We start from the raw sequence: 10600 nt of genomic DNA, 5'->3' as shown, positions 1-10600 counted from the left end.
CTCATTTTCACTATATTGATTCTTCCAATCCATGAACATGGTATATTTCTCCATCTATTAGTGTCCTCTTTGATTTCTTTCACCAGTGTTTTATAGTTTTCTATATATAGGTCTTTAGTTTCTTTAGGTAGATATATTCCTAAGTATTTTATTCTTTCCGTTGCAATGGTGAATGGAATTGTTTCCTTAATTTCTCTTTCTGTTTTCTCATTATTAGTGTATAGGAATGCAAGGGATTTCTGTGTGTTGATTTTATATCCTGCGACTTTACTATAATCATTGATTAGTTCTAGTAATTTTCTGGTGGAGTCTTTAGGGTTTTCTATGTAAAGGATCATGTCATCTGCAAATAGTGAGAGTTTTACTTCTTCTTTTCCAATTTGGATTCCTTTTATTTCTTTTTCTGCTCTGATTGCTGTGGCCAAAACTTCCAAAACTATGTTGAATAGTAATGGTGAAAGTGGGCACCCTTGTCTTGTTCCTGACTTTAGAGGAAATGCTTTCAATTTTTCACCATTGAGGATAATGTTTGCTGTGGGTTTGTCATATATAGCTTTTATTATGTTGAGATATGTTCCTTCTATTCCTGCTTTCTGGAGAGTTTTTATCATAAATGGGTGTTGAATTTTGTCAAAGGCTTTCTCTGCATCTATTGAGATAATCATATGGTTTTTGTTTTTCAATTTGTTAATGTGGTGTATTACATTGATTGATTTGCAGATATTGAAGAATCCTTGCATCCCTGGGATAAAGCCCACTTGGTCATGGTGTATGATCTTTTTAATGTGTTGTTGGATTCTGATTGCTAGAATTTTGTTTAGGATTTTTGCATCTATGTTCATCAGTGATATTGGCCTGTAGTTTTCTTTTTTTGTGGGATCTTTGTCAGGTTTTGGTATTAGGGTGATGGTGGCCTCATAGAATGAGTTTGGAAGTTTACCTTCCTCTGCAATTTTCTGGAAGAGTTTGAGCAGGATAGGTGTTAGCTCTTCTCTAAATTTTTGGTAGAATTCAGCTGTGAAGCCGTCTGGACCTGGGCTTTTGTTTGCTGGAAGATTTTTGATTACAGTTTCAATTTCCGTGCTTGTGATGGGTCTGTTAAGGTTTTCTATTTCTTCCTGGTCGAGTTTTGGAAAGTTGTACTTTTCTAAGAATTTGTCCATTTCTTCCTCGTTGTCCATTTTATTGGCATATAATTGTTGATAATAGTCTCTTATGATCCTTTGTATTTCTGTGTTGTCTGTTGTGATCTCTCCATTTTCGTTTCTAATTTTATTGATTTGATTTTTCTCCCTTTGTTTCTTGATGAGTCTGGCTAATGGTTTGTCAATTTTATTTATCCTTTCAAAGAACCAGCTTTTGGCTTTGTTGATTTTTGCTATGGTCTCTTTTGTTTCTTTTGCATTTATTTCTGCTCTAATTTTTAAGATTTCTTTCCTTCTACTAACCCTGGGGTTCTTCATTTCTTCCTTTTCTAGTTGCTTTAGGTGTAGAGTTAGGTTATTTATTTGACTTTTTTCTTGTTTCTTGAGGTGTGCCTGTATTGCTATGAACTTCCCCCTTAGGACTGCTTTTACCGTGTCCCACAGGTTTTGGGTTGTTGTGTTTTCATTTTCATTCATTTCTATGCAAATTTTGATTTCTTTTTTGATTTCTTCTGTGATTTGTTGGTTATTCAGCAGTGTGTTGTTCAGCCTCCATATGTTGGAATTTTTAATAGTTTTTCTCCTGTAATTGAGATCTAATCTTACTGCATTGTGGTCAGAAAAGATGCTTGGAATGATTTCTATTTTTTTGAATTTACCAAGGCTAGCTTTATGGCCCAGGATGTGATCTATCCTGGAGAAGGTTCCATGTGCACTTGAGAAAAAGGTGAAATTCATTGTTTTGGGATGAAATGTCCTATAGATATCAATTAGGTCTAACTGGCCTATTGTATCGTTTAAAGTTTGTGTTTCCTTGTTAATTTTCTGTTTAGTTGATCTATCCATAGGTGTGAGTGGGGTATTAAAGTCTCCCACTATTATTGTGTTATTGTTAATTTCTCCTTTCATACTTGTTAGCATTTGTCTTACATACTGCGGTGCTCCCGTGTTGGGTGCATATATATTTATAATTGTTATATCTTCTTCTTGGATTGATCCTTTGATCATTATGTAGTGACCTTCTTTGTCTCTTTTCACAGCCTTTGTTTTAAAGTCTATTTTATCTGATATGAGTATTGCTACTCCTGCTTTCTTTTGGTCCCTATTTGCATGGAAAATCTTTTTCCAGTCCTTCACTTTCAGTCTGTATGTGTCCCCTGTTTTGAGGTGGGTCTCCTGTAGACAACATATGTAGGGGTCTTGTTTTTGTATCCATTCAGCCAGTCTTTGTCTTTTGGTTGGGGCATTCAACCCATTTACGTTTAAGGTAATTACTGATAAGTATGATTCCATTGCCATTTACTTTATCGTTTGGGGTTCGAATTTATACACCATTTTTGTGTTTCCTGTCTAGAGAATATCCTTTAGTATTTGTTGGAGAGCTGGTTTGGTGGTGCAGAATTCTCTCAGCTTTTGCTTGTCTGAGAAGCTTTTGATTTCTCCTTCATACTTGAATGAAATCCTTGCTGGGTACAATAATCTGGGCTGTAGGTTATTTTCTTTCATCATTTTAAGTATGTCTTGCCATTCCCTCCTGGCTTGAAGAGTTTCTATTGAAAGATCAGCTGTTATCCTTATGGGAATTCCCTTGTGTGTTATTTGTTGTTTTTCCCTTGCTGCTTTTAATATTTGTTCTTTGTGTTTGATCTTTGTTAATTTGATTAATATGTGTCTTGGGGTGTTTCGCCTTGGGTTTATCCTGTTTGGGTTTCTCTGGGTTTCTTGGACTTGGGTGATTATTTCCTTCCCCAGTTTAGGGAAGTTTTCAACTATTATCTCCTCAAGTATTTTCTCATGGTCTTTCTTTTTGTCTTCTTCTTCTGGAACCCCTATAATTCGAATGTTGTAGCATTTAATATTGTCCTGGAGGTCTCTGAGATTGTCCTCATTTCTTTTAATTCGTTTTTCTTTTATTCTCTCTGATTCATTTATTTCTACCATTCTATCTTCTAATTCACTAATCCTATCTTCTGCCTCTGTTATTCTACTATTTGTTGCCTCCAGAGTGTTTTTAATTTCATTTATTGCATTATTCATTATATGGTGACTCTTTTTTATTTCTTCTAGGTCCTTGTTAAACCTTTCTTGCATCTTCTCAATCCTTGTCTCCAAGCTATTTATCTGTGATTCCATTTTAATTTCAAGATTTTGGATCAATTTCACTATCATTATTCGGAATTCTTTATCAGGTAGATTCCCTATCTCTTCCTCTTTTGTTTGGTTTGGTGGGCATTTATCCTGTTCCTTTATCTGCTGGCTATTCCTCTGTCTCTTCATCTTGTTTAAATTGCTGAGTTTGGGGTGTCCTTTCTGTATTCTGGCAGTTTGTGGAGTTCTCTTTATTGTGTAAGCCAACTTTTTCACTCTCCTCTTTCACTTTCATCAAGAGGCTTTTTAAAAAGCAGTAGTTCTTGTATAATTAGGTATTTCCAGAAGTGTGGGGCACCCATTGTCTTGATTCTCATCATGTTCAGAATTTGTGGTTCTGAAAGTACTCATGAATAACCTGGGTATTCACAACAATTGTACATGGTGACACATGGCATTATTTAATATTTTCAATGTTAATATTAATATCCATCACTTAGATTAGCAACTTGATGGACATTTCATGCTAGAACTGCAAATAGTTTCATATTTGTAAAATTATCAATATTCCATAACCATTTTGAAATTTAAGAAGAAAATGTTTAAATATTTTTATTTTAAAAATTTTATATTTATTCAGTATAATTTATATTTCTCTTTTACTTAACAGTTATTATTTTTAATTGTGGTAGAATATACATATTAAGAATGTCTAGTCAAAGCTATGATTTTTCCATGGTCATGTATGCATGTGAGAGTTGGACATAAAGAAAGCTGAGCACTGAAGAATTGAGCTTTTGAACTGTGGTATTGGAAAAGACTCTTGAGAGTCCCTTGGACTGCAAGGAGATCCAACCAGCCCATCCTAAAGGAAATCAGTCCTGAATATTCATTGGGATTGATGCTGAAGCTGACGCTCCAATACTTTGGCCACCTGATGTGAAGAACTGACTTACTGGAAATGACCCTGATGCTGGGAAAGGTTGAAGGCAGGAGGAGAAGGGGACGACAAAGGATGAGATGGTTGGATGGCATCACCGACTCGATGGACATGCTCTGGGAGTTGGTGAAGGACAGGGAAGCCTGGCGTGCTGCAGTCCATGGGGTCACAAAGATCTGGACACAACTGAGCAATTGAACTGAACTGAACTGATACATAAGATGAAATTCACAGTCTTAATAATTTTGAAATGTACAATTCAGTGACATTAAGTACATCCACATTATTTTTGGCAACCATCATCACCATCCATCTCGAGGGCTCTTTTCATTTCGTAAAACAGTAATATCCCATTACTGTCTGCCCCGAGCCCCTGGCAGCTACCTTTCTACTTTCTCTCTCTCTGGATCTGACTACTCTGCACTGTGCTGTTCTTAGTCACTCAGTCATGTCCAACTCTTTGTGACCCCATGAACTGTAGCCCTCCAGGCTCCTCTGTCCTTGGAGATTCTCCAGGCAAGAATACTGGAGTGAGTGGCCATTCCCTTCCCCAGGGGATCTTCCCAACACAGGGATCGAACCCAGGTTTCCCGTATTGCAGGTGAATTCTTTACCATCTGAGCCACCAGGAAAGCCCAAGAATACTGGAGTGGGTAGCCTATCCCTTCTCCAGGGGATCTTCCCGACTCAGTAATCGAACTGGTGTCTCCTGCATTGCAGGCAGATGCTTTATGAGCTGAGCTATCTGGGTCCCCTATATAAGTGAAATCATATCACATCTGCCCTGTGACTGGAGTTTCACTTTTCCTCAAGTTTCATCTATGATGTAGGATGTGTCAGAATTTCCTTCCTTTTTAAGGCTGAAAACTATTTCATTGTATCTTACACCACATTGTGTTTATCTATGTATCCATTGATGTTAATCCATTCCTAGATTGTTCCCACTTCTTGGCTATTGTGAATTTCTTATGAACATGAGTGTATAACTGTCTCTTCCAGATCCTGCTTAAATTCAGAAGTAAAATTGCTGGGTCATATGGCAGTTCTATTTTCCATTTTCTGAAAAACCACAATACTGTTTTCTACAGTGGCTACACCATCTTACACTCTCACCAACAGTGCACAAGAGGTCTGATTTCTCTACTTCCTTACCAACACTTGTTATGTTCCTGTTTTTTCCCCTAAATTTTGGGGGATCTTTTTTGTGGGGTGTTGTTTTTGTTTGTTTTTTGTAGCCAACCTAATGCGTGTGAGGTGGTATCTTGTGGTCTTGATTTGCATTTCCCTACAGATTAGTGATGCTGGGCATCTTTTCAGGTGCTTGCTGGTTATTTGTATATATCTTCTTAGAGAAATATCTTCTCAAGTCCTCCCCTCACTTTTTAATCAGGTCATTTTTTCGTCACTGAGTTGCAGAAGTTCCTTATATATTCTGGATGTGTGACCGTGCTAAGTCACTTCAGTCGTGTCTGACTCTTTGGGACCCTATAGACTGTAGCCTTCCACGCTTCTCTGTCCATGGGATTCTCCAGGCAAGAGTACTTGAGTGAGTTGCCATACCCTCCTCCAGGGGATCTTCTTGACCTAAGGATTGAACCCGAAGTTCTTACATCTCCTGCATTGGCAGGCAGCTTCTTTACCACTAGAGCCACCTGGGAAGCCCATATTCTGGATATTAGCCCCTTACCCTCACTTCATACTTTATCACTGGAGAAGGAAATGGCAACCCACTTCAGTATTCTTGCCTGGAGAATCCCATGGACAGAGGAGCCTGGCGGGCCTTGGTCCGTGGGGTCGCAGAGAGTCAGACACGACTGAAGTGACTGAACACTGAGCACCAGCCCCTTACCAGAGATGTGATTCGAAAGTATTTTCTCTCATTCCATGAGTTACCATTTCACTCTGTTGATTGTATCATTTGATGCAGAGGATTTTTCAATTTTTATGTAATTCTGTTTGTTTTTACTTTCATTGCCTGTTCCTTTGGCGTCTTATCCAGGAAGCCACTGCCAAATCTAGTGTCATGAGGCTTTTCCCCTATGTTCTTCTCAGAGAATTTTATAGTTTTAACGTTTATTTTTAGGCCTTTGATCCATTTTGAGTTAATTTTTGTATATGGTATAAGATGAACATCCAACATCATTCTTTTGAATGTGGATATCCAGTGTTTTCAACAGCACTTATTGAAAAAAGACTGTCTTTTCCCCATTGAAAGGTCTTGGCACACTTCTCAAAAATAATTTGACCACATAAAATGAAGTATTCGTCTCTAAGTTCTTCCTTCTATTCCATCGATCTATATGTCTGTCTTTATTACACACCACACTGTTTGGGCTTACTATAACTTCATGAGTTTTAAAACAACAAGCATAAGACTTCCAACTTTGTTCCTTTTTAAAACTTTTTAGCTATTTGAGATCCTTTGAGATTCCATATGAATTTTTGAATATATTTTCTATTTCTGCAAAAGTTCACTATTGGGATTTTGATAGGGATTGCATTGAATCTGTAAATCATTTTGAATAATATTGACATCTTAACAGTATTCAGTCTTCCAATCTACAAATAAGGAATGCTGTCTTAGCTTGGGCTGCTATAACAACATACCTTAGATTGGGTAACTTACACAGCAGACATTTATTTCTCACAGCTCTGGATGCTAGGAAGGCCAGGCAGGATCAAGTTCCCATCCGATTCAGTTCTTGCTGAAGGCCCTCTTCCTGGCTGATAAGCAGTCACCTTCACAATACGTGCTCACATGATCTTTCCTTGGTGTGTGCTCATGGAGAGATCTCAGGTCTCTTCCTCTTTTTATGAGGGCAATAATCTCACCATGAGGGCCCCACCTTCATGGGCTAATCTAACCCTAATTACTCCCCAAAAGCCCTAACTCCAAATATCATCCATTGAAGACTAGAGCTTCAAAATATGGGTTTGGGGGGAACACAAATATTCAATCCACAGCAAATGCCTTTATATCTGTTTGTGTCTTAATTTCTTTCAGCAACAATTTGTTGTTTTCAGTGTACAGGCCTTTTATCTCTTTGGTTAAGTTTATTCCTAAGTATTTGATTCTTTTTGATGCTATTATAAATGGAATTGTTCTCTTAATTCCCTTTGCAAATGGTTCATTGTTAGTATAGAGAAATGAGGCTCATGGGACTTTCCTGGTGGCTCAGTGGCTAGGACTCCAAGCTCCCAGTGCAGGGGGCCTGGGTTTGATCCCTGGTTGGGGAACTAGGTTCCACACGCCACAACTAAAGATCCCGCCTGCTGCAACTAAGATCCAGTGCACCAAACAAATAAATAAAAATCAATGTTTAAAAAATGCAGCTGATTATTATATGTTGATCTTGTACACTGCAACTTCAGTGAATTCATTTATTGCTTCTAACAGTTTGTGGGATCTTTGGAGATTTCTACATATAATATCATGTTATCTATAAACAGATAATTTTACTTCTTCCTTTCCAATTTGAATGCCTTCTATTTTTTTCTTGGCTAGTTGCCCTGGCTTTAGTAGTTAACTTTAAACATTTTAGAAGAGCAGTCACTTTTCTGAAAATGTATACAAATATTTTAATTGCTTACATTTATTTTAATTTACATTTTTATTAAATGTATTCAAATTTTCTAGACTTTGAATACACATGTATTTTATTTTTTCATCCTGTAGAACATTTTTTTCAGCAGAGTACAAATTATGTAAAAATCTGGATTATAAGAACACAATTCATGATTTTGCTGAATTGATGGCAATAAAAATATAGTTTTTGGAATACATATATAATAAATTGCAAATTATGTATGTCTAGCCCAATAACAGAATACCCAGGCATGGATGATAATAATTAAATTCAAACATTTTCTTATATTTTTCTGATTTTTAGTCATTATGTATGTATATTTTTCAAAACAGGATGCTACAACACATTTAGTTTAATAGTTTGATAGTTTCATTTATAATGTTTAAATATTTAGGCATATATAAAAGTTTCTCTCAGTCAAGAAGCCCAAGCATAGCTAGCCCAAGCTGGCCTACTGCTCTGTGCTCTTAGCCAGAGCCTCACAATGTTTGATAGGGGCTAACTTGGACTTGAAAGTGAGAATACAGTAGACATCTCATGGATGGAAGTTACTCTGACGTGATAACTGCCTCTCTATACCACAGCCAGGATGATATTAAACATTTATAAACCTGATTATGCACTCCGTTGCTTGGAGACCTCTGGTAACTTCTCTTTGCACTTGAGATAAAATTCGCAATATGGAGGCCCTGCATGTCCTAGCCCGCCATGTCTTCCTTCCCCATCTCTGTGTGCATGCTGCTTTTTCTCTCTTCACTCTGGCCATGGAGACTTTTATTCCAGTTCAGCCTGCACACCCCCTCCCACCCCAAGACCTCTCCAGACGCACTTCCTTCTCCCTGTGATGCCCTCCTCACCCCTTTCCTGTCTAGTTAACTCCTGCTTGTCCATTGGACTCCCCCTAAGATGCCTTCTTCCAAGAAGCCTCCTTTGAATCTTTGGACTAGATAAATCCTAATAACAACAAAACTAAAAATTATTTTGATGAGCATATATAAAATTATTGACCGTTCACTCTCGAATAGTTAGAGACGTAAGCTCTTCACATGTATGCATGCACCTTTTTCATTCTTCCAAAAGTCCTCCCCTCCATTTTTACAAAGAGAGAAATCAAGGCTTAGACAAGTTTAGTCACTAGCCCACAGTCACATTATTAATGAGCTGAGGCAAGATTTTAATCAAGGCTGTCCAACCCCAGAGCTTATATGTTTAATCTCAGTTGTTTTCTTTGTAAGGGCCCTATTTTGTCGCTCATTCCACATGTTTATTCTGTTGGGTGCCAGGTACTGAGAGCTTCTGTGGGTAGATCGGAGAGCAACAAGACAGATAAGGCTCCTGGACTCAGGGAACTTTGTTCCACTGGGGGACTGAGGCCAGAAAAAGTAAGAGTAAACAGATGAACGAGATCATTCCTATGGAGGAATCAAACAGGTTCCATGAGAGAGTAAGTGAGGAGAGCCTGCTCCTGAGAGGATGGGCTCAGATGGTCTCTCTAAAGAAGGGGCATTTGAGCTGAGTCCTGAAAGGTGATAGGGCAGGGCTAGCTAATTGTCCACCAAAATCCAGTCTACCTTTCTTTGAAGTGATAACAGATCCCTTAAATCTTCACTAGAGTATATCCTGCAACCCTCCTTGTGATTAGAGGTAGCTATGTGATTATGTTCTGGCGAATGGCTTAAAACCAGAAGTAGCATGAGAAACTTCCAGAAAGTCTCCTAACGAGAGTTGCAGGGGTGGGTGTGCCCTTCTCCTCCCATCCTCTTTCTTCTTGGAAGGTTGAAGCAGCAGCATCAGACTTGAACCACAAAATGAACTTGGGAAGCACACTCAGCAGAGACGAAAACAGGAAGGACTACAGGTCCCTGAGACTATGGAGTACCCTATCGGGCCTGGACTGACTCACTCAGATAAATTTTATGGCTGTTGTACTTCCTACTGAAGGATGACTAGACTTCTTTATGATTCTGAAGATTTAATACTGCTGTTTGGGAAGTGTAGACCATGCACTTTATGCAAAAGCTTTTAACCACTGCAGTGACTGACTCAACATCCTCAGGAAGTCACTATAGACGCCTTCGGCAGCTGCCCCTGACTCCCGGTCACAGGAAATGGCTGGTTTTCCTTTCTCTCTGGCTTGCCTTTGGAAGGCGTCTGGAAGGCGTTTGGCATGCCGGAAGGGCCACCCACTTGATCAGATGGCACCTGTCAAACTGATAGATAAAAACTGTCAAAATGCAGATCTCTGAGAATTGCCTCCATGGCATATTTGCAATTTCACAAACACATTTAAAAGCTCAGATAAAGCTTTTGATGTCCCTGATCTTTGCACTTCCAAATGGTGGCTGAAGAAACAGAAATCAGTCTTCTTTGCAAGCCTTCAAAGTGGTGAAATTGCCTAAATCAGTTTGTGGATTATTCTCTGACTACCAAAGGTCAAGGAAGGGTTTTTGTTTGTTCCTCCTTCCTGAAACACTTTCACATTCTCTTCCAGGTACTTTTGTTCTAGGAAATTGAAATTCATTATTTATCTGTTTGATATACAAGTCTGAATTCCCAATAAGGCCTTGACCACCTTTTCCAAAAACTGAAATGATCTTTTCAGAAACAGTTGTATAAACATTCTATTAAGAAATAGTAAATAGAACTTTACCAGAATGGAGGTAAATGAGTAAGGGCAAGAACTGACTCTTTTATCAACATAGTTAAAGCTCATGAAGTCACAAATGTGTCGTTTCCCCAGAAAATCCTGTGTAAAATCCAGATTTTATAAAATTCTGTGTGCTGAGGTTGTTAGGCTACCCTTTGTATGAACTGGGACTTGATCATGGCAGCAAGAGGGA

The sequence above is a fragment of the Bos indicus x Bos taurus genome, chromosome 14, assembly GCF_003369695.1.
Source record: "Bos indicus x Bos taurus breed Angus x Brahman F1 hybrid chromosome 14, Bos_hybrid_MaternalHap_v2.0, whole genome shotgun sequence".
Lineage (NCBI taxonomy): Eukaryota > Metazoa > Chordata > Mammalia > Artiodactyla > Bovidae > Bos > Bos indicus x Bos taurus.
Note: the sequence above shows the minus strand (reverse complement) of the source record.